The 23,303-nt window shown below is 47.5% G+C and overlaps 1 pseudogene; it reads left to right on the plus strand.

Annotated features, from left to right (window-relative positions):
- Window positions 1–9,911: 9,911 nt before the first annotated feature.
- Window positions 9,912–12,012, plus strand: LOC117853500 (uncharacterized; annotated as a pseudogene).
- Window positions 12,013–23,303: the final 11,291 nt, after the last annotated feature.

The raw sequence follows: 23,303 nt of genomic DNA on the forward strand, positions 1-23,303 counted from the left end.
CAATGTGACATGGCTAAAGTTTAGCCACTGTCTCCCAAACACCCCGTACCCCTATTTGCTGTAGGACACTGAACCTTATATTCTATTCAGATTAAATGGAATCCGAGGGGAAATGACTAAAATACCCCGGCTGCATACTAACCGTTTGACACCCCTCCCTGCCGCATCGAACCTTATCCCATCGAGCCCTGCAGGCGGTCACGCCGATGGCCGCCCTCCCAGCCTCCGCGCCCATGTCCGCGCCCGCACACCCGCCTACACGCCCGCCGTCTGCGCCGGGTGGCCGCATCGGGCGTCTGCATTGGCCAGCGTGGGTTTCGCTGGAGCTCCCTCGCTAGCCGGCGTCGGAGCCAGGTTCAGGTCCGGCCGATTTTGCTGTATGAGCTGCCGCTATTGCCGTTGGGAGGGGCCCATATTCCACGGAGGCCGCCGATAGGGGTTTCTAGTGGAGGCGCAGTACTCTTCTGCGTTTCGGGAAGCACCGTGTGGTGGAACATGCGCTAACCATCTCTTAATGGTTAATCCAGTCACATCTATATACCACTTATTAAAGCAGTCTCTGCTAGGATTTTTCGTACGTCGCCCTAATTTTTCAAAAAAGATCCTGATGTTTCGTGAAATCAACCCGCATTCCAAATGCTAAACAGATGAGGGGCTCAGGTGGAAAAAGGAGGGAAGGGAGGGGGTTAAGGCGAAAAAGCTTCTAAAAAGAGAGGGGAGGAGGATTGGGCGCGGGCCGCCGCTCCTCCTGGCTGCACGCCGCCGCACGCCTCCCTGCGCGCCCCGGCCCTATATACTTAGTTGACTCCTAGTATGCAAAGCTTTTGGCTGAGGGGTTTGTTTTATCAGAAAGCAACTAAGAATGGATCCTTACTTTCAAGTTTTAGCATCCAAATTAAAGTTGAGCTAACTATTCTAAGTGAACAATATTTTCAAAACTTTTCAGCGTGGAAACATAATTGATTAGAAACAACATCAACATCATTCTCATTTCTTTTCATTCCACTTCTTACTACGATATGATACAATGATCAAAGTTCTCTTAACCGAGAGCGACGGTGAATCAATTTGATTTATTAATCTTACAAGGTGGACCTATACACACAGCATATGCATGCCCCCTCGAGCCGCATATGGCAAACAATTCCCTTAAAGAGCGATGGCATTTGAGAACTACTGCGACCCTCGAGTGCTAATCCCCACCGGTACCTCCCCGGGCTAGCCATGAGTTACTGACTAGCACACGAATAGGAAACACAACCAACTCAATCTACAATCGTGTAATAAGATACTAAGTTTTACCAGTTTCAACTACCTCTTACTTCCAGCATGTGTATAGTACAGTTCAAACTCAATCAGCAGGGCCACAACGAACGAACCTTAATCGACACAGGCAGAGTGCAACCAACATCACTAACTTCAACTTCATTTCTATCTCCGCCTGGTCTCCAACTTTTCTTCCAGTGATTCGTTCTCGAATAACTTGCCATAAATATCAAAAGATCCTATGTCTCGCGAGTGACAAGCAATCACTCGACTTCTACCGTTCTTAATTAAGCATGGCACTTCTATCGACCTACACATACTAGTATTTGAACTTGGGAGTCACAGGGATCATGCAACTAAGGTTCCATTCAACTCCTAGGAACTTAATACATAAAGTAAACACTTAAACTAAAGTTCCATTCAATTCCTAGGAACTTAATACATAAAGTAAACACTTATTTAAGGTAATTGCATAGTTTTGAAATTAGGGGTCATGCCCCGGGTTTGCCTTCCAAACTAGTCTTGGGCTCTTCTGAACTTTGGTTCAAGTCTTGTGGCGCTTCAACTTGAGAGACTTCGAGATGCTCACTCTCGGACGCGGCAATCAATTCATAAAGACCGTCGACTAGCGGGTTATCTACATGGCAATGCAACCCCGATAAGCTAGGAGTATATCTCCGATCATTTACTGAGATTTACGAACTTGATCGCTGTTTTTGAGCAATTAGTGGCAGGTGTTCTGCCCATTCATTATAGTAGAAAGCAATGTTATTTACAGGAAGGACTAATTGGTCTGAAAAAAACTAGCAGACTAATGTTTACAGTACTATTAACCATCCGACAATAATGCTTACTTGTACATTGCAATGTCATTCCTGATGACAGCAGAAAGATCAGTTGGTGATAGTGCTTTGTTGTCAAATACCCAGTGACAGCGTTCCTTCCAGATGTTCCAAGCAGTGTAGATCATGGTTTGAATTTGTTCTCCTCTTGAAGCAGTCCCAGCCGAGATCATCAGCTCCCACCAGCTTAATAGGCGATGCACATTGGTCAGGGCTGACAATTGACTTGATCGCTGTGTGCGCAAAGCTTACTATCATTTGTTGAAATTCTCGAGTCAAATGGAAGATTTGGATTTAAGTCTCCATCTTGCTCAATGCTCACCTCGCCATACTTTTTTTTTCCAGCGGCAACCCGTCCCCCTTCTTTTTGGGGCTTTTTTAGAGTAAAGTGATCTACAATGTTTTTTGAATGGTGAGCTCAAGTAACATAGTTCCTTTTTCCTAGAAATACCATTACACTGCTAAACCTCTGTATGATATCTATTGTGGAGAATTATGGTCACAGTTTTTAACTTTTTATGATATCATAAAGTTTAGAATTTTTTTTATGTTTGGTGTCTTTTACAGAAGCCGAACACTACAATGTGCGCACACAAGAAAATGCCCCATGATTTTGTTTACATTTGATTTTCACAAGGTTTTTGACACCATCTTGGGGATTACACATGCAGAGCAGAAAGCAACCGATTTCGGCCAGAAGAGAATCCTGCAAACAGATGCTTAAGCCATATCAGATTACTGTAAGTCACATGTCACTGTATCAAATTAGCTAAGACATATCAGATTATCATAAATCCCTTGTCCATGCAACATCAAGTCAAATGCTTATTTTGAACAAGGTTCAAACTCTTAAATGGAGACAATGATATGTCGTAGGATAACATAGCAGATCCATAACAATTATGTTGCCTATCAGTTGAGGTGTCTAACAATGAAAGAAGTCGCAAACAAAAAAGTCAACTAGCCTGCAAATCTTTGTATCCAGAAACTATACCCAAATATGAACTATGGAAACCTAGCAACTCTTGTTTAACAATGAGCTCCATTCAGGCTACAAGAAAACACTAAGTCAGGACAAAGCAACTCTTGGGACTATATCATGGATGCATCCCTACATGTAACTAAGATTCAGGTATAAGCATTAATCAGTCAAAGAATTTTCTTGCAGGAAAACAAAAAATCATTTGGATAACTTGAAGATGTTATCAGCTGACTGCAATTTTTACCGGAACAACTAAGCTAACCACAAAGTATCACTAAGCAGTCAGATCAGCCACAATATACCGGAAACGAGGATCAAATTCTCACCAGGTAGGGGTTAAGTGGATCCTCCCATGCCACTCAATCCCTGTGGGGGTTTTTCCCTAATCCCCGTCTTAGAAATCTCTTGTTCGTTGACTGGGATTGTATACAGGGATTTAGAATAAGAGACGCAGCTTCAAGCACAGGAGAATACATAATTTTTCACCACGGTAACAGACACACAAGTATATTACGGTAACAGGTGTACACAACTAAATTGCCTGGCCAATGCACAACGATATTGGTTCCATGGACTAGCAAATGTGCTGATTGCAGTTTACAAATAATTTAAACAGCTTGTTTAATATACAGATCACAGCTTCTGCTTCTGCTTAGCTTGTGCACCACCGACACCACCTCCTTGTCCTGCATTGTTCAAAGGAACAGCATGCTTAACATCTCTGAAATGGCTCATAATCTGACTCTGTTTGGAAAAGGCTAAAACTTCTTAGTTCAAATTTAAATAATAAGTAGAATTTTAACCCGGGCAAACAAAGTCAAAGTAATTGGAGAGATACAGCACAAAGGTAGAAGAACGCTAGCACGCTCCATGTTAGCGGCCAACAAGACTTGGGTTGAACTGAAGCTAGCTAGCTTACCTCTATAAAATAATAAGAGTGTCATATAAGCATCTTCTGTTTCATTCCAAGATGTGTCTTGACAAAAGCTGACATGGCTCTGTTTTGTCAAACCAGAGTGGGGAAGGCAAGAGAACATTATTTCAAAATACTCTGAAATGGCTCATAATCTGGCTTTGTTTCGAAAAAAAGAAGAAGCTGAAACTACCCTTATTTCAAACTTAAATCAGAAGTAAAATTTAACCTGGGCAAACAAAGTCGAAGTATTAGAGATTGTATTCTTTGTATACCAAGCCATATTGACTATATATATAAGAGGTCACCTCCCTCCTCATTAGGGTGTGGTGTTTCCTCCAATCCTATCTCTCTACATGGTATCATGAGACCGGGATCAATCTGTCCCGGGCCTTTCCTTCAGCACCTCTCCACCCTAAACCGCGCCTCGAGTCCATTGCAACGCGTCCACCTCTTCGACGCGCCGTACTCTAGGTGGCGCTCCTCCCTTCCTCTCTCTGCGCGGTGCCTATGTCCCAGGACTCCACCGCTGAGTCCACAATGTCCGGCACGCTGCTGTTGACAGGTGCCGGCACCATGCCGCCAATCGGCGCTGGCACTTTGCCCGTCACGGGCGCCGACACCATGCCGGTGATCGACGCCGATACCATGCCCGCCACGGGTGCCGGCACCGAGTCTGTGCTCGACTCTGGATCCTCTCCTAGCGGAGGTGATGGCACGGCGCAGGTTGGTGGCAGCGGCTTCATCCTCTACCCGGAGCCACTGACCGTCGTCCACCCCAACGCCACCATCTCCATCAAGTCTCACGTCCCCATGACCTTGACGATGAAGACCTCCGGCTACTCCAAGTGGGCTTCCTTCTTCAAGTCGATGTGCGGCAAATTCGGCCTCAAATAGCACATCGACAGCACGGCAGCACCACGCCCCGATGATCCTGACTAGGATCAAGCGGATTGCTGTGTCCGCTCTTGGATCTTCGACTCCATCGATGACTCCATCCTCGACCTCGCCATGGATGCCAACGAGCAGATTGCCCGGGCTCTCTGGCTCGCAATTGAGGGCCTCTTGTGCACCAACAAGCAGTCCCGAGCAATCTTCCTCAGCCATGACTTCCACTCAATGACGCAGGGTGACTCCTCCATCTCAGAGTACTGCCAGTGCATGAAGAATCTCACCAACGCCCTCCGCGACATTGGCCACCCCGTCAAGGAATCGCAATTGGTGCTGAATCTCCTCCGTGGCATCAATCTGCGCTACTCCAACACCACCGATGACATCACCAACTCCACTGCCACCTTCCCCACCTTCGCTCAAGCCTGGGACATGCTCGCCTTGAAGGAGCTCCGGCTCGCCAACGAGGAGAAGGTCACCAACTCCACCGCACTCCTCGCGGGGACCGGCTCGACCTCTTCCTCCTACAACAGCCCAAGCGGATGCCGCTTGACGTCCGGCTCCATCCAGACCGGCAGCTTCCAGCTGAAGAAGACCGGCGGTGGCGGCGGCAAAAAGAAGTGGAAGGGCAAACAGGCCAACGGTAGCTTCCAGTCGCAGGCCAGTGGCCCGCCTCACCCAACCAGCCCGTGGATCTGTTTCAGCCTAGGGACCGGTGCTTACGCCAACGCGGCCGAGCAACAGCCCGCAAGCTAGCATGGCTCTGGTGGCAGCGGGGACTGGCGCGCGGCGGCTCCTGGGCTGCTTGGGCCGGCTCCGCAGGCCCATACTACCTTCGCCCCTCTTCAAGTGTCCCCTGCAGCCCAAATGTGGGATCAGGCCGGCCTGGTTGCAGCTCTCAACCAGATGGTGCTACAAAATGGCAGCTGGGTTGTGGACTCCGGTGCTTCCGGCCACATGGCATCCTCGGATGGTATACTACTCTCCCGCCTACCCCCCTCCCACTCCTTCATCATTGTAGGCAATGGTCAAACCCTACCCATCTCGTGTCGTGGCAACTCCACCCTATTCACCAACACGTCACAATTTCGTCTCAATAATATTCTTATTGTTCCATCCCTCATCCGTAACCTGATTTTTGTTCGTCAGTTTACTAGGAACAATAATTGCACTATAGAATTTGACGCTTTTGGTTTTTCTATCAGGATATTCCGACTAGACGTGTGATTCTTCGTTGCAATAGCGCCGACTTTACACCATCCCACCAGCCACCAGCACCACTAGCCCCACGCCAGCCTCGCCGTCTCCTCCAACTTGTGGCACCTTCGTCTCGGTCATCCTGGTCCTGCCGCCATCAACACACTTAGAAATAATTCCTCCATTATCTGTAATAAAGGGACTCATACCTTATGTCATTCGTGTCAGTTAGGCACCCCCCTCATTATCTCTCTACACAAAGTAACTGGAGAGAGACAACACAAGTAACTTGACACAATTGTGTCCCAGATTCAGGATTGCCAGTGCATCTTCAGTTCAAGGCCAAGCTGAAAACAGCTGATCTTTCTGAATGCCTTCCTGTTAGGCATTCAGATCAGCAGTTATATCTATGATATGAAACACATGGTCCATACTGATATTTGGTTCAGCAAAAGAGAACAGATCTAGAATGATTAATATTTTGCAAAGTGACTTGCAAATCAGAATAGAGAAGATTTTTTTGTAAGAACAAAATCTTACAAACACTAGGGTATGGACACACAATTGGGTCCTTGGTACGTAGGAAAAACACAGTGAGCACAGATGGATAAATTCGCAGGCACTAGTATCTCTTCCAACTAAAACTGCAGCAGGACAGCTACATTCTTCTGACTATAACTGCAGCAGTGCAATTACATTCTCTGCTAGACATGATTGGCAAAGAAGCCAAGCGGTGCAACCATAAATTATTCTAAGTCAACTACGACTGGGCAAAGTAGCTTTGCATCAATATAAATTGACCTGAGCTCTTGTAAAGCCGTGGACTCCATTTACAATGAGGTGTTTGGTCCTATATATGTCAAACCACAATGAGATATTAAACAATGACAGCTAACAGAAGTCACAGAAGAAGAGCCTTGTGAACCTGTGAGATTGTTAAGGGTGTTTGGTCCTACATATGTCAAACCACAATGAAGTATTAAACAATGACAGCTGACAGAAATCACCCAAGAAGAGCCTTGTGAACCCGTAAGAATGTTAAGGGTTCACAAAAAATATGCCTTCTAGTTAGGATTTGTGCTTATTAAGTATCTTACTCTAAATTTCATAGTGCACGGTAAATGAGTAACTCCCATCCAGGCCGAGCAGGAGCTGCAGCAAATGCTCCTCATAATCCAAGGTTAATCAACCATCACAAGCTTCAGACCTCCACAAGCTTAATCAACTATCAAATGAGGCGGAAGAATCTGGTCACAAGAGAGCAAGCTTTAATCCACCTTCTTTGAAGATGAGGTACTTGAGGATGGTTCCAGGGCGTAACAACTACAAACAATACATATCTTTCAGTTTATGCTAAATCAAGCACAATTAGTTGTACAACAATATAGTAGAAAATTATCTTACCAAAACCAGGCTTCATTTGACAAACAAATGATGTCACTTGTTTTGGATTGGGCCTCACTATTCCATATGACGGAAGAGGTTCTTTGGCAGAAGAGTAGACAGGTCTAGCAATCAAACTCGGCATCTTTGGAAACTCCAAACTTTTTGCTCTAGTGCTGTTGAAGTTGAACATCTTTCTCACCATAGGGAAGTGGTCCAAGTAATCACCCATGGTTAAATCTGCCTGTCCAGATATTGTAGCTTCATTAACTTTCACATCAGATTGTTCTTCCTCACCATTGATTTCTTTTTTCATCTTCCCTTTATCTTTTTTGATTTCATCCATTGCTATTTCCTCATCTTTCAAATCAGAGCCCTACTCATCTAGCAAGCTATAGGAAGGATACCCCCCATCTTCTATGAAAACATCCTCCACCTGAGATGCTTTTTTCTTACCACATTCCTTCGGTTCAATTCTCAAGCGTTTGGGAGATTTCATAACCTTGGAACCATCATCCAGTGGGCCTTCAAACATTGGTTTTGGCCTCTTCTTGTGCTCAAAAGGCCATTTATCATATGCATCTCGAGGTAATATCCGGATTTGTCTGAAAATCTCCACTCCGGATGTTAATGTGATCTTAGCACCAGCAGGGTTCTCAATTGGGGGTGGGGTAAGTCCTTTGAGAAGGTAATGTACTCTTTGCATACCCTCATATCCAAAATGATCCCAATTATTGACAAAAAATGAGTTTGGATTCTATCCGTTAGTTGTATTGCTCTCTAGTGTAGCTACTTCCCACCCCTGGATTGGGCACAACGAGTCACATGCAGTATTCACGACTCCCTGGATCCTCGCCGCCTCTGGGAAGTGCACAGCAATGATTCCGATGGCCCACATAGTGTCACCTGAAATAACCCCACAGCATTTATGCAGTATTTCAAATGCAGCTCGAAGAGCCCAGGGCCCCATCAGGCCATCACTTTCTGACCAACATCATTATTGGTACAAAGAAACCTATAATTAGTGCTGATATCCAATATAACGGGGTCTCCAGCCATGTAACATACAACCTGTGTATCTGACTTCAACTCAAAAGTGCCATGTATGGATCTCCAGCCCATAAAGTACAAATCCCTCCTCGCAAGTGTCAACGCAACATGACGTTTCTTGTACTCAAGGACAATGAAAAATGATCCATCCTCAGGCGTGGTGTATACCACAACTTGGATCCATAAACTCTTGAAAGGTTAATAAGCTTCCCATTAGCATAACACCATAAGCAGATATCTTCGACTCCTCCTCTGTAGCTTTCTTTCAACTCATCATTTGGTCCATCAAGACAAACAAGGCAACTGTTTTGGGGTCTGATACCCTTGATTCGGACCACTGACTGTATCTGCAACAAGCCAACAATGATCAAAGAAAAGGCACATGAATTCAGCAAGCAATTGCAATTAAAGTTTGAAAAACTAATAACATGTTACTGTGTAGTGTATGAATTCGAGTAAGAGAAGTATTTTAAAGGAAATGTACAAAGCATAGCAGAAGTAAAACTACTGTAGGAAGGAATTGGGCTGTGTGTGTCTGAAAGGAAAAAAGCTCAGACAGAAAAATGTTATTTGCAGCAATCTAAGTTTCCATAAAAAAAGATGAGTTCAAATTAAAGTAACCCAAAGAATTGCCACATATAGAAGAAAATCTCACCAAACTTCACATGGGGGTTCTATGGTTATGCATTTACAAAAGTAAAACATGTAGCCAACCGTCGAGCCGTAAGCAAAGTGTAGCTTGTGCCATTGTGCACTGTCTTCATATTTAAGCTAGACCTCTCAATAATTTCTCTGATCCCCTAGCCCACCTCATAAGGCAACGTACATTTCACAATGTAATTCACTGTACATCGTATATCCCCCTATTGTTTTTTTATTGCCTAGATAACTACCTAATTTATTTTTCAATTGCTTTACCCTGGAACTAATAAAATGGGTCACTTCATCCCTCCCTAATGGATTTTGTCCCTTATTTCTCTTTATAAAAAATAATGTTTTATTGATATTTTATCTGAAGATTTTAATGGATAAATAAGTAGATAACCCCATTAAAATATTTTTGTATCGTTTAAATTACTTTTCTCCTTCAAACTACTTTTCAGTTCACTTTACATCTCAATTTCCTGAAAACGCAGCTTCACTTTCTAATGGCGTTTGACCCTTTTACTTCAGTTTATACAAACCACATTCTACATTTGAAATTTTATGACATGACAATGGCTTGATGCCCTGTAGTACGGAATGTGTCCACAATTTTCAAGGATATTAGCATGTTCTTGTATCCAAGGGTTTAAATATGTTTAAGATCATCCCAACCTGTGCAAATAGCCAAGGAAAATTATGAAATATCCTATAACATAGAGCATGGTGTCCTCAAACACCATGCATGTTGCAATTTGTTTCTTTAAAGTTGGCTAAAATTCAAGTGGAGGGTGGCCCAGTACAGTTGTATGGATACATAGCTGCAAGGGATATTCTGGATCCGCTGCTTAATTATGTTGTCAATTTTAACATGGAGATCCCATCCTCGTGGAGCAGGTACATACCCACACTTAACTGCAATTATTTTACATTATTGTATTCATCTCACAATAATGGCCAAACCTTCACATTCATAGAACTGATGAGATATCAGTGAAGTTGGGTATAGTGTGAGAGTTGTTCGAGTTCTGCTATTGATTAGTGAAATAGATGTAGGATAATTTTGCACTTTGAGTTCCTTTTGTTTAGCTATATGATTAGCTATTCTTGTGCCAAGATATATATTCTATGATTATTTACTTTTTCAGTAACATCTGGTGATTTTCTGCAAAAGGATGCTTCTGGCGAGCACGGAGGGGACGCGCCCCACGACGGGAGCCAAGCTGCGAAGGTCCCGCTGCCGCCGTCCTCGCGGCCGCGCGGACTTCTGGCGGCCTGCTCAGGCGACAGCAAGGCGAGGGGAGCAGGGGAGAAGGGGTGGGCGTGGCTTGGTCGCCGCCCGTGTCGCTCTCGGTTGAGAGCGACTTGCTGATCCCTTTAGCAGCGAGTAATACTTTGGGTTGTGTACACAACTACTGTACCAATGCAAGTGTTATGCTATGAATGTATGATTCACTACAAGAACTGACCTAAATTATGAAAGTAATAAGTGAGCATCACATGCTCTAAACAAGGTGAAATGGGAACAGTTTTGAACTGTTCCATAGAACCGAGCAATAGCTCGGTTCGTAGAGCCTGCTGTTGAGAAACTGTCCATCCGTGAAAATCAAACACGTCTTCTCTTCCACACCCCCTCCTCCCTTTTTTTTTGCGACGAGACGTCTTCTCTTCCCATGGCTGCGTTTATTTATTTTTGTTTAGTACACTGCAAAAAATGGTTTTAACTTGTGCACTTTTATGATGTTAATTGTCAATTGTAAATGTCCCTTTAGTATAGTATTGTTTCAAGTGAAACACTATAAGGAAGTTTTAATCATTAGACTATATATCTTTGCTTTTGTATGGCGAGCTACTAAATACTACCATCTTTGTAGGGTTCCCTCATTGAAATGACTGGCCCTAAGCGAGGGATTGAGCTTTAGTACACTACTCTAATTGAATATGACATGAGGATCAAGATAGGAAAGCAAGAAAAAGATGATCTGCAGCTCATTGATGGCGTATCAACTATAAACGAGATGACCATAACTACTAGTGAACCATCCGCAAGCCGTATCCATGGTGACCGTGGAGCAGTTGACATAACTGTATCACGTGTCGACTTTGCAGTTGAGGCGACGGTGGAAGTCGTTGTATCAGAAGTGCGGAGCAATTTCAGTTTGTGCGTCGGCTGTTTCATCAGCGGGTTACATCAAGAAATCCGGCTCTTTGATGGCACCATCAGCGAGTCGCGTGGCTTAAGGAGGTCCGTTGTTGCAGTAGAGATGGATGGATTTGAAGCTCAGGGTAGGTTCAGGTCCTTGCTACAACAGCGATGATGACGCGGAACATCGTTGTACCTTCAAAGCGACCAATCATGGATACACCAGCCAACTGGTAAAAGCCGAGTTCACCACGATCTTGGTGAAGGTCGACGCTGTCCATGTCAACTTAATTAATCCATGTACGTATACATCCTCAATGCTATACACGTCATTACAGTACATATTCACTTGGTAATTTTTGGTCTGGACACATTACTAATGTATAGTATGTATTTGACAATTGTTTTTTCTTTCTTTCTTATCTGCATCCCATCTCCCAGAGTCTGATGGTGCCTTGGAAGAAGGCAGCATTGGCAGTGCAAATGGCAACTTCATGGATCTGGTGGACCGGTGCCACTGTTTGAATGTAACATCGTGTCGTGCACAATGATCTGGTGGCCTGTTAAACCTCTAGAGATGTGTTGGTGAACTGAGCACAATGATCTCATACTCGATCAGTTTCTGATGAACCATGGAGCCATCATGCACGATCTCGAGCTCGTCCTGCTGCTCTCTCACTCATGTGTGGGAGTGGTGCTGTAAAGGCTCAAATCACACACGTACAAACACAGTTAGAAAAAAAACATTATTGTGTATCAAGTACTGTATTTGGTTGATTGTACGCTACCATGAGTCAATACAAAGTGAACGTATGCCAAACGACGCCACCGGCCGGCCCTAACGTTTTAGCCCTCCCCTCCGATATACTTAGTACACCGCACAAGATTGGTTTTCTTTTGTTTACAGGCTTTTGAAGATGCATAGCAAAAATGATGTGTTGAAATATGCATTCATACTTTGAAGCATTCTAGAAGATTGTGGAGATCTCAAGAGACTAACTTTGCCATGTATAAGGATAAGATTATGGCAAGGTAAGAAAGCTCTAAAAATTGGAGAGAATGCATGAGCCATAGTTGCCATGCTTCATGGCAACTTATGAATACTCTGTAACAAGATATTTATATGGTATGATAAGGATGAAACTTCTAGAGTTAGATATTTGTAAAGAAGAGTGTGGAAGTTGCCACATGGCAACACCACAATGATCATGAGCACCTATAAATAGAGGTGCTCCCCTCCCTCCTAGCCATACCATGGCATAAGAGGTCTAAGTAGGAGGATTGCAAGGTAGTCATATAGTGTAGTGTTATAGTCCCACTGCGTGAAAGCAATATATGAAGAATGAACCCACTATGTGAAAGCAATATAAAATTGCTAGGAAAAACCTAAAACAAAGCTCGTAAAACAGATAAAACTCCAAAATACATATGCATGGGCAGAGAAAACTTTGTCCTGCTGCATGGTAGAGTAGAGTGAAGTCTCTGCATGAGTCAATACAAGGTGAACAATGATCAAAGAAAAGGCACATGAATTCAGCACGCAATTGCAATTAAAGTTTGAAAAACTAATAACATGTAGTGTATGAATTCGAGTAAGAGAAGTATTTTAAAGGAAATGTACAAAGCATAACAGAAGTAAAACTACTACAGGAAAGAATCGGGCTGTGTGTGTTTGAAAGGAAAAAAGCTAAGATAGAAAATTGTTATTTGCAGCAATCTAAGTTTCCATAAAAAAAGATGAGTTCAAATTAAAATAACCCAAAGAGTTGGACAACACATTGAACAACCACAAAGTAAACTGTGTTCACAGTTATAGCATAATCAAATAGAAAGGATATATTGTCATTCATAATATGAAACAAAAAAAGTACTGACTACTAAGTTGGATCTAAGCTGAGGAGCGTACCACTATTTTGTTCAATATTGAGGAAACATTAGCAGAAACTAGTGCTGGAGTAGCATCACTGCCCTTGGAGAAAAACATCATGCATAAAAGGCGCACCATTCCTTTGCAGTTGGAATTCTCAGAAAGCAAATTGTCCACCGTCCCTTTGGTGCAAGCAAATCCACAACTAATCCACCATAAGCCACAATATAGCAAACCAAAATTCCCAATGGTAGTCCCACCATAATCAGCCAGTAAAATCTCTGAGTCAAAATACAGAGACGTTGCACCTAGCAAGAGCATAATAAAAGGTAAACATTTATTAAGGATGGCCAATGCTTCTCACTCAGACCAAAGAAATTGAAACTTCCAAACAACATACCAGACCAATGCACAACAAGGTATTACATGGTCAATACACCACAAGATTATTAAACATTAAGAGAAGAACTTTAACCTAAAATTCCGCCTGTCTTGGAACTAACTAAAAAATTGCACTTAGCAGCTCCATGACTGCATATTTACAAACACCAGTTACTTAATCTTATTGAAGTACCCATGAATAAAAAATACAAAAGCATTGCAGCAGAAGTCTGGCTGTGCCTAGGTGGCAGGCCCGAGACCTCACCTGTCCATCAAATCTATGCCCTGCGCCCCTGCCACGCATTGGCCGCGCTGCGCTTGCCCGGTCCCCTCCCGGCCTCCCCCTCACGGCCCTTACGACTAGGCTGCTCGCCACGCGCCAGGTGCGGTGGCGCCCCCTCGCCCTCGCCGGCATCACGCTTGGCCGCCGTCCACCCACGCGCCGTGCGCCGCCCACCACTATTACTAGTGCGAAGAGCAGCAGCAGCCCAAGCCCAAATTCGAGCTGGGCCAACTTCTAAGACCAATTGTGATGTAAATGGGCCCTCGATTTTTGGGTCCCAAATGCTAATCCCACCTTCCTCTCAAAAAAAACAATCCCACCCACTTCACCACGAATCCCTCTCTCTCTGACTCCTAGCCTACGGTTTCTTCCTTCTCACAGATGCTGCAAACCCCGCCGCTGCCGGCCGCCCGGAGCATAACTCCGACGATTGATGGGGGCATCTTCTCTGATTACCATGGACAGGAGAGCACGCCCAATCGAACACAATAAAACTCACGCACACTCCCACGTTGATCTAATTAAAACAACTAACACCTCGCCGAACCGACACAGATTGAAGAACAAAGCATAATCCGCCATCAATCCTCATGCTGCAGTGCCCAAAACCTCACAGAAATGCGCAATTAAACAACGGAAAGCAACCGATCCAAGTCCAACCAGAAAACACGCAGGAAGAAATCACAGTAGGGGGGAAAAGTAAAGAATACCATCAGCATCGGTTGCGTTTGGGTTGTCCTGGACTAACACCTTGCACATCTCAAGGTACTTGGTCGCCGCGGCAACGTGGAGCGGCCCGTGGCGCTCACTCTTGGGGTCGGCGATGGCTGCTACCACCGTGTCCGGGCCCGTTCCCCTCACCCTCAGCATTTCCGCTAACTCTGCATGAACCAACAACTCCAAGAGCTAGTAATCTCGACCGATCACAACCCCACACCGGACCTGGAACCCCAGAGCGAGAAACCGAAACACGATCAGATCAGTAGTTCAGAACAACGCTACCGAGTCGAGAGGACTTACTTCTGGCGCCATCGATGTCGAACTTCATCACCGCACGCCGAAGGTCCCGGAGCGCCAGGTCGTTCGCATTTGTGTAGGTCGCGACCGCGGGCAAGTCCGGCCGCGGGGAGCGCGCACCTGAAGTGGAGGGTCCGTCGTCGGAGGAAGAGGACGCCATGGCGGGCGAGCTCGAGCACACGGCCTCTGGAAGGTTCGAGAGGCTAGGGTTGAGATGGTGGTTTGGTTCGAGGCGAGGCGGAGAGGGGAGGAGGAAGAGGAGGGGAGGAGGAGCGGGGGAGAATGGAAACGAGCGGGAAGCGTGAGGTGCGGTGCCAGGTTGGAAGCCAAGTGGGTCGAGCCGATGAAACTTACGTGCCAAGGCAAACGAAGTTGGGGTGCTTGCATTGGTTGGTTGGTTTGCAGAGCACCATCACAATCTCTCTTGGGCGATCACTCTTGGGTCTTGCCTGTCTGACCCAACGAATGAAACCCTGTTTGCAACTGCGTCGGCTTGCTTAAAAAACTTGTTCGTTCTCGCCATTTTCCAATGCGAAGGGACCTGCTGCTCCTGATATGGCCATCCGATCCGCTCCGTTATCCAGAGGTGATAAGCAATCTATGATTGGACGCACGATTTACCATTGTCGTCGTCGTTGGTCCTTGGCTGAAGTACGTGTTTTTGAAAAAAGAAAAGAAAAGAAGAAGGCAACCCAGGAATGAACGGGTACGGGAGTACTACAGCAGCAACGAGCCAGGCCATAACTGTATAGTCCAGCTCCAGCTCCAGCAGGCAGCAAGCCAGCAACACAAATTAGCACGACATAGGAGTACGAGTACCGAGTAGTACACACAATGCCATGGCATGCATGTCTTGGAGGCAAAGCCCAAAAACAAGGACCATATTGCTCATGCATAATCATGAGGTTCTCATGATTCAGAAAAGCATGAACACACACTAGTCTGTGTGGTGCAACACAGCAAATAAAAATAAAGTGAACCCGTAGCTGATTACATTTCATCGGTGTATTACTGAAATGCATATGCATGAGGCAGACCAGATGCCACAAACGCCGCTGTGCGCATGCATGCTTAAGTATGGTGCGCTCACACTGAACACACAAATAGCTTATGAAGTGCTTCTTAAATTGTAGATTCACTCCACAAACCATAAAGGGATTGGACCCAAAACTCAAATTCCTATATATCTTATTAATTCCCTCTGTCAACAATGACGGGTAATTCTTCATGCCCACCAGTAGAAAACTGACTTTCCATCCAACCCCTTTTGTTCCGGTTTAAAGTTAGCCCGTGACTAAAGGGTCTTTAATCCCGGTTTAAAAATGAGGGACCGAAAGGACACCAACGGGAGGGACTTTAGTCCCGGTTGAAAAGATCTGGCAGTGACGCCCTCCCCTTTTGTCCCGGTTGGTAATTCCAACTGGGATTAAACCCTGCTCCCCGTCAAAAAGGACAAGCCGCGGTGCAGATCGATTTATCTTCTTCTTTTCTCCTCCCCTCTCTCTCCACACATTTATGTTCTTTTTCTCTCCTCTTCCCTTTGTATCTTATCTCTCCTCTGACTATATCTATCTCCTCCACTCCACGCGCAGGTCCTCCAGGCGCAAGCGGGGCGGGCGAGCGGGCGCAGCGGCACGGGCAAGCGGCGCACACGGGCTGCGGCACGGGCAAGCGGGGCCAGAGCAGGCACACCGGCGCGGGTGAGCGGGGCTGGAGCAGGCGCACCGGCGCGGGGGCGAGCAGCCGGCGCGGACGGAGGGGACCGGAGCGGGCGGCCGGCGCGGACGGAGGGGCCGACGTGGGCGGCACGGACAGAGGGGCCGGAGCGAGCGGAGCGGCACTTTTTTTTTAATTTTTTTTGAAAATTTTTAATCCCGTAACACCAACCGGGACTAAAGGGGGCCTTTAATCCTGGGTGAATGACTCAGGACTAAAGGATCCCCTCTTTTGTCTCGAACAATTACTCCTGGATGGCTTTTTGGAAGATTTGACCCCTACGAACTGGGACTAAAGATCCATTTTCTACCCGTGGCCCTTTCCCAATTGTTGCCAAACTTAGTACGCACAACTACCAGTACGTATTATTGTTCATCATCTATTGATCCAGACACGCGATCTACGACTCCATGATGCATCAAGGACACATTAAGGGGGTGTTTGGGAGCACTCCACTCCAGGAAAAATTGCTTCACTCCACCAACTCCAAAAATTTTGCAGCCAAACGCGTCTAGCTCCAGCAACTCCGGCTCCAGGAAAAAGGTGGAGCAGGGGGTAGATCCACGTTTTTTATGGAGCACCTCAAGAGGTGCTCCAAAAACCTCCTTTTCAGACCTCCTCATGGAGTTGGGGTTATTTACCCACCATTGCCCCTTGTTACACATGTTACCGATTCGTTTCTATTTTTCTATCTCCTCCGTTTCCTTCTCCCACGGCACCCTCCCTCATCTCCGTTTACTTCTGGGCGAGCTCCCCCGCGGCGGCGCGGCCGGGGCGCGGCGCGGCCGGGGGCGAGGTCCCCCGCGGCGGTGCGGCCGGGGCGAGGTCCCCCGCGGCGGCGCGGCCGGGGCGCGGCGCGGCCGGGGGCGAGCTCCCCCGCGGCGGCGCGGCCGGGGCGCGGCGCGGCCGGGGCGAGGTCCCCCGCGGCGGCGCGGCCGGGGGCGAGCTCCCCCGTGGCGGCGCGGCCGGGGCGAGGTCCCCCGCGGCGGCGCGGCCGGGGCGAGCTCCCCCGTGGCGGCGCGGCCGGGGCGAGGTCCCCCGCGGCGGCGCGGCCGGGGCGAGCTCCCCCGCGGCGGCGCACCGGGGCGCAGGCCGGCCGGGGGCGAGCTCCCCCGCGGCGGCGCGGCCGGGGCGCAGGCCGGCCGGGGGCGAGCTCATCGCGCCGGCCTGGCCCCCTGCGGCGGCGACGCCGGTCGGCGCGTCCTCTTCTGCAGGTCGTGAGGCATCTCGTCACCGCGGGGCACGACGTGCACGTGGTCACCGCCGCGCCGGAGTTCGTCTTCACCACCGAGATCTCCCCCTGCCTCCACATTTGCAAGGTCATGCTGGACTCCGGCACCATCCAGGCCGACGCCCTCACATGATTCAGGCTCACAATGATGATGAGTCAGGATCTATCGCCTAGCAAGTTGCTCCTAATCGATTTGTTTTGTTGTGTGATCTTTGTAACTGTGAGGCTACAGGAGCCACCAATTGTTGTAAACTGTAAGCAAATGCTGGTGTGTACAGGAGGAAGAGAAGGGGAGGAGAGACAGACATGTGGGTCCGTTTACAAAGGGTAAAATAGGCTATTCACAACAGGTGTTCATGTTTTTGGAGCTGGAGCATTGCCACTAACCAAACACGTGCAGCAACTTCATGTTTTTCTGGAGTTATTGGAGTGGAGCTAGGAAAGTGTGGAGCTGGTGGAGTGGAGCTGGTTTTTCTGAAGTGGAGTGCTCCCAAACAGGCCCTAAATGATCAGTAGTGATAAGCAATCACAATCGAAAGTGTGTACGTATAGTATATACATGATGAGTGTCTTGTATTGTGTTTTGGGGAAAATAAGGTCGAATTCGCCGGACATCGTCCTGCTCGCGGCCGGAGCTCCCAAAGCGGCATCGCCGCTGATCCCGGCCTGCCCCAGTGCCCCTCGCCGCCGCGTATGTCGCACCCTCCCCGAGCCGTACAGGAACCCGCACGTTTGCAAGCTAGGAGTCCCCCGCGCGCGGCCGGGTCGCACACGCCACGCATCCGACGACGCACCGGCCGCTCCCCGAGGCCATGCAGGAGGGAGTGGCCGGTCAGCGGAGGCCGCCGCCCCTGGCAAGGACCGCAGCCGGAACGCCCTCCAGCTCTCGTTCCGGTGGATGCCATGCAGTGGCCTGTGTGGATATATAGTTTGTTTTACCTTGCGCGGCGGTGTTCTACGAGACCTGCATGCTGGTAGCAGCCGAATTGGGTCGACCGATCGATCTCTCTCGGTAGCTAGTGGAAGAAAATCGAGTGTGCCGCCAGGTTCCTCCTTCCGACGGCGACAAAGAAGGCATGCAATGGAAATGCAAGCATTCGTTTGCTCTTGCCGTTGACCTAGTGTGCGTACAAGGTGACGGTGGGTAAAAAAAAAAAAACATGCCGAGGCAACGAAAAACTAGTCCACACTGATCTACTCGATCCTTCTTCATGGTGGCTTCATTTATTAAAGATAAATCCCGAAGCATCTTTTTTCCACATAAATTCCGATGCGAATCCGCTATAATGACAAGAAAAATCACAAGGAAGTAAAAAAAATAGCCAGATTTCTACAGTCAGCAGACTAAATACACCCGTTCAAAGGAAGAAGATTTAGTCTCCGTTACCGCCGGCCCCCAAGAGTCATTCGTATATGCCCCCTAAACACCATTACAAAAATTTGGCTTCCCGTCATCATCTACAGCTCGTCGTGGTGGTCATCGACGCCGCCCGAGACCTCTGTCTGGTACACGGCTGAGATGAGATGATGGGGTTGCACACGGCCTCCACCTCCTTGAGCTTCTCCTCGTAGTCCTCCTTCTCGGCCGACTGGCCACTCGAGGTCCTCGTCCATTTTTCTCCTTCTCCTCGCTCTCCAGCAGTCCAGCTTGTCCGCCAGCAGCTTGTCCTTGTCGCCGATCGCGTTCTTCATGTTGTACACGTACGTATCAAGCAGCTGGTTCCGGGCGTCGAGCTTCTCCTTCACCTTCACCTTCTTGTCCTCCTCAGCAAACTCCTCCGCCTCCCGGACCATGCGGTCAATCTCTCCTCCAGGCTCGATCAGGCGGCCCTTCTCTCGTTGGTGATCGTGATCTTCTCTGACTTGCCAGTGCCCTTGTCCTCCGCCTTCGCGTTCAGGATACCGTTGGCGTCAACCTAGCTAGCTCCAAGGCCTCCTTGATCGATCTGGGGGGCGCCCCTGCAGAATTCACATATCACCATCGGTCGGATAACACTGGATTCATCATTCACTAGTTCAACAAACAGACGTCTACTACTCTGGATAGCAGCTAACGCACGCACCTTGGAGTGGAGCTGGTGGATAGCAGCTAACGCACGCACCGATAACGGCTGGATTCCTAGTTACCTGCGCTTGGAGGCATGGAGCAGTGGCAGTGCCTGACGGTGGGTCGGTGGCGTGGCCCCGTACCTGCCGCCGCCGCCGTTCTCCGAGTGGGCGTGCTGGCGGCACCTGCGCTTCTGCCTGGCGCCGGCTGGAGTTCGACACGCTTCCGTCGCCTATCGTCACCGATGACAGGAACGTACGCTGGCCATGCCGAGCCGCTGATTCTTCTTCCTCGTGTGCGCCGCCCGCGGCCACGCCGCGCACTGGAGGACCTCGGCGAGCGCGCGCATCGCGGAGGACGGAGGCGAAGACGCTCGCATGCGGACAGCAAGGCGCCAACGACGTGCGCGCCTGGTGGAGAGGCGTGAGCGAGCCGTCGAGCGGCTCGAGGTCCAGTCGCAGCGCTGCTGCGGCGGTGTCCTTGGCGTTGCCGTTGAGCGTGGCCTGGAGGCGGTTCACCATAAGGGTGGCCCACATGTCATTCTCAGATCTAGCCTTTAAAAGCGTGACTTAACGGATGGAAACTGATTGAACGCAAATTAAACCCAAGTAAACACTGTATTTTGGATGACCTATAAGGAATATCCGTAAATTTTTAGGATATTCCTTATATGTCAACTCGAAACGCTCCTAGTGCGGCGGGGCATTCCCTGCTTTTTGACTCTGACAGCCTGTGGACTATTTTGTCAGCGAGACAGGAGGGAGAACCGGTGTGGGCCCACATATTAAATTCCACTTCAACAGAGGGTCATGATGCATGTCAGCCTGCACAAAAATCCCAATAATCCAGACCACAGCAGCACATCCCCTTTCCTCCATCATGCTATCCAATTTTCCACTGCTCCAATTTTCCCTGCACTTCCTCCTTGCAATTGGATGAGACACACATATACATCGGAGATTACCAGCATGTCTTGCATGTGGTCGGCCCCGGAGCTGCAGGTCTTGCGGGGACACCAGTCAGTTCACCGAGGCCTCCTCGTCGCCGCATTTCGCCGGTCACGTCCTGGCCTCAGAACCTGAAGGCGAGGACAACCAGTGGATGAACGTCATACCAGCTGGTGCAGCACTCAATTCCCATCCACGACGAGAACACGCCCAGTTGCTCCTCTGACAGTGCCGCGCGATCCGCCGCCGAGGCCGGGAAAAGCACGAGCACGGCAAGGGCCCCGACCCGCGTGAGGAGCGCTGGTGTGACGGCCGGGCGCGCGACGGGAGACGAGACTGAGCTCCGAAACGCCGGTTGCGTTCACCACCTCCTCGTCCAGGTTAGCAATGCAGGATCGGAGGAAGAAAGAGAGAGGAGGAAAGGACAGAGAGATGAATAGAGGAGCAAGAAGAGACATATGACATGTGGGCCCGTGCCACGTTGGATTTGACCTGTGGACTGGTTTTGGAGTCGAGGGTGAAATCACGGACTCGGCTTATAGCCTAGGTGGCTAAATAGGATTTTTTTTCCCTGACAAAATAGTCCCACTCAAAGACTAATGCTACCTGATTATTGGGCCAGACTAATGCCCTTTTTCATCCGCGACTGCTCATCTCCCCTGTTCACTCCATGAGAAATTTGGTTTCGATACCTATTCCTACTCTATTATACTCTGTTTGCTAGAGACAAAGTGACTTGTGAAAAGTTTGTGATACTTCTGTTTTTTTAGTTTTGTGCTTGACCATTGCAAAAACTCAAGTAGTAGTTAAGTTTTTTGACTCACAAAATGAACGGAAAATGATTAATGATCTTGGAATTTGTGAAGCAACTTCTCTGCACGACTGTTGAGCATGCATAGCAGCTGAACCAATATGTGAGCAGAATAACAGACAATATTTTTTTTTACAAAGTCTGGTGAAAACCCAAAGTTGTCAAACCCCGTAACAGAACTTTTTTTTTTTGGATAAAGTTTGTTTAGGATTCGATGGCCAATTCTGTGGCAAGAGTCATATGCTCAGCTACAAGTCTAGAACTCACGAAGCAAAGTGGACCACGTCACCTTCACTGAGATTAACGCAAAAGGCAAAACAAATAAATGTCTTGTGATTACGTGTCATTTTTTTAAAATAAAACATAAAACTGATCCACCACTAAAATGGTAAGATTTCTGGCATCAATTCCTCGGATTTTTTTTATTTTTTTATTTTAGTATTTTGCAAAAATATATATCCTAATAAAAAAATTGCAAATTCAATTTTAGACCTGAAACTTGTATGGATTATTTGAGCACCAAGATAGCTCTAAATGAAAAAAGTTTGAACTGCAAAGTTGTATATTTCGTAGATATCAATAATTTTCATATAAAGTTTATCTCCATCCAATTTAATATGAATTCGTTATGATTTTTTGAAAGTGTACTGCCCAGAGGAGGGAGATTTCGCCAGTTGAACTGGTGGTAAGGTTGCTACAGTGTACTTTCCGACGTTTTATTTGGCTATAACAGTTTCAAACGGCGGTATAAGTATAGATTTATAATTTTTTTATTAGGATAGATATTTTTGTAAAATACTAAAATATAAAATATAAAAATCCCAATGCTGCCTCTGTACTAAAGCAGTTTTGGAGCAATATTGATGGTACCCAGACCTGCCTGAGCACTTTGGTGGGGGCCCGGACTGTGAATCACACAGTCCAGGGAGCTGATCATGGGCTCGTTTCGTCTCTGGGTACACAGGCCTGCGTAGCGTTGCTGGGCTTTCTGGGCCAGTTCGTGTAGCAGTCATGGGCTACTTGGCAGGCCGGTTTCCTGGTTCGCTTTGAATTCTTTGGCGCCGAATTTAACGGTAATCATATCGGAGACCACACAGGAAGCAACTCGAAAGGATTTATATGTAATTTTAATTTTCTATAGGATTGCCCTTGTATGAGGTGGATGCAAAAGCACTTTTTTATCTCATCAATAAATCCAAACCGTTCTAAAAATAATCAATCTTCCAGGGAAAAAGAAGTCCACGTATCTTCCGATGTCTAAGATTTTTCGTGCAGCTTTGTTACATCGTCCTATTAAAAGTGCTGCTTCGCAGTGGGAGGTCATGAGTAGGAGAGCAACACGTGCACACGGCTCTAGACGACGACCTGTAATCTATTCTTCACGCCACTGTGTCTCGATCCTCTCTGCTCATAAATGGCCTCGCCAACATCCATTCAACACCTCTGATCCCTAACCAGCAGCGACGGTACGAGGAGATCAGGCGGACCCTCAGCCCAGAAGATGAAGCCAACGGAAGAGGAGACCCAACCCCAAGTACCTGGGCCCAGAGTGGCAAAAGCTGTAAGGGCTAAGAGCAACTCCAAAAAACTTAAATTACCTCTAATACATCGTATCCAAACATCCCTTTAGACTAGTGTTCCAGTGCTGCTGTCACCACTCTAGTCTGCTTACTTCTTAGAGTATCTTAGTAGGT

This window comes from Setaria viridis, chromosome 1, assembly GCF_005286985.2.
Source record: "Setaria viridis chromosome 1, Setaria_viridis_v4.0, whole genome shotgun sequence".
Lineage (NCBI taxonomy): Eukaryota > Viridiplantae > Streptophyta > Magnoliopsida > Poales > Poaceae > Setaria > Setaria viridis.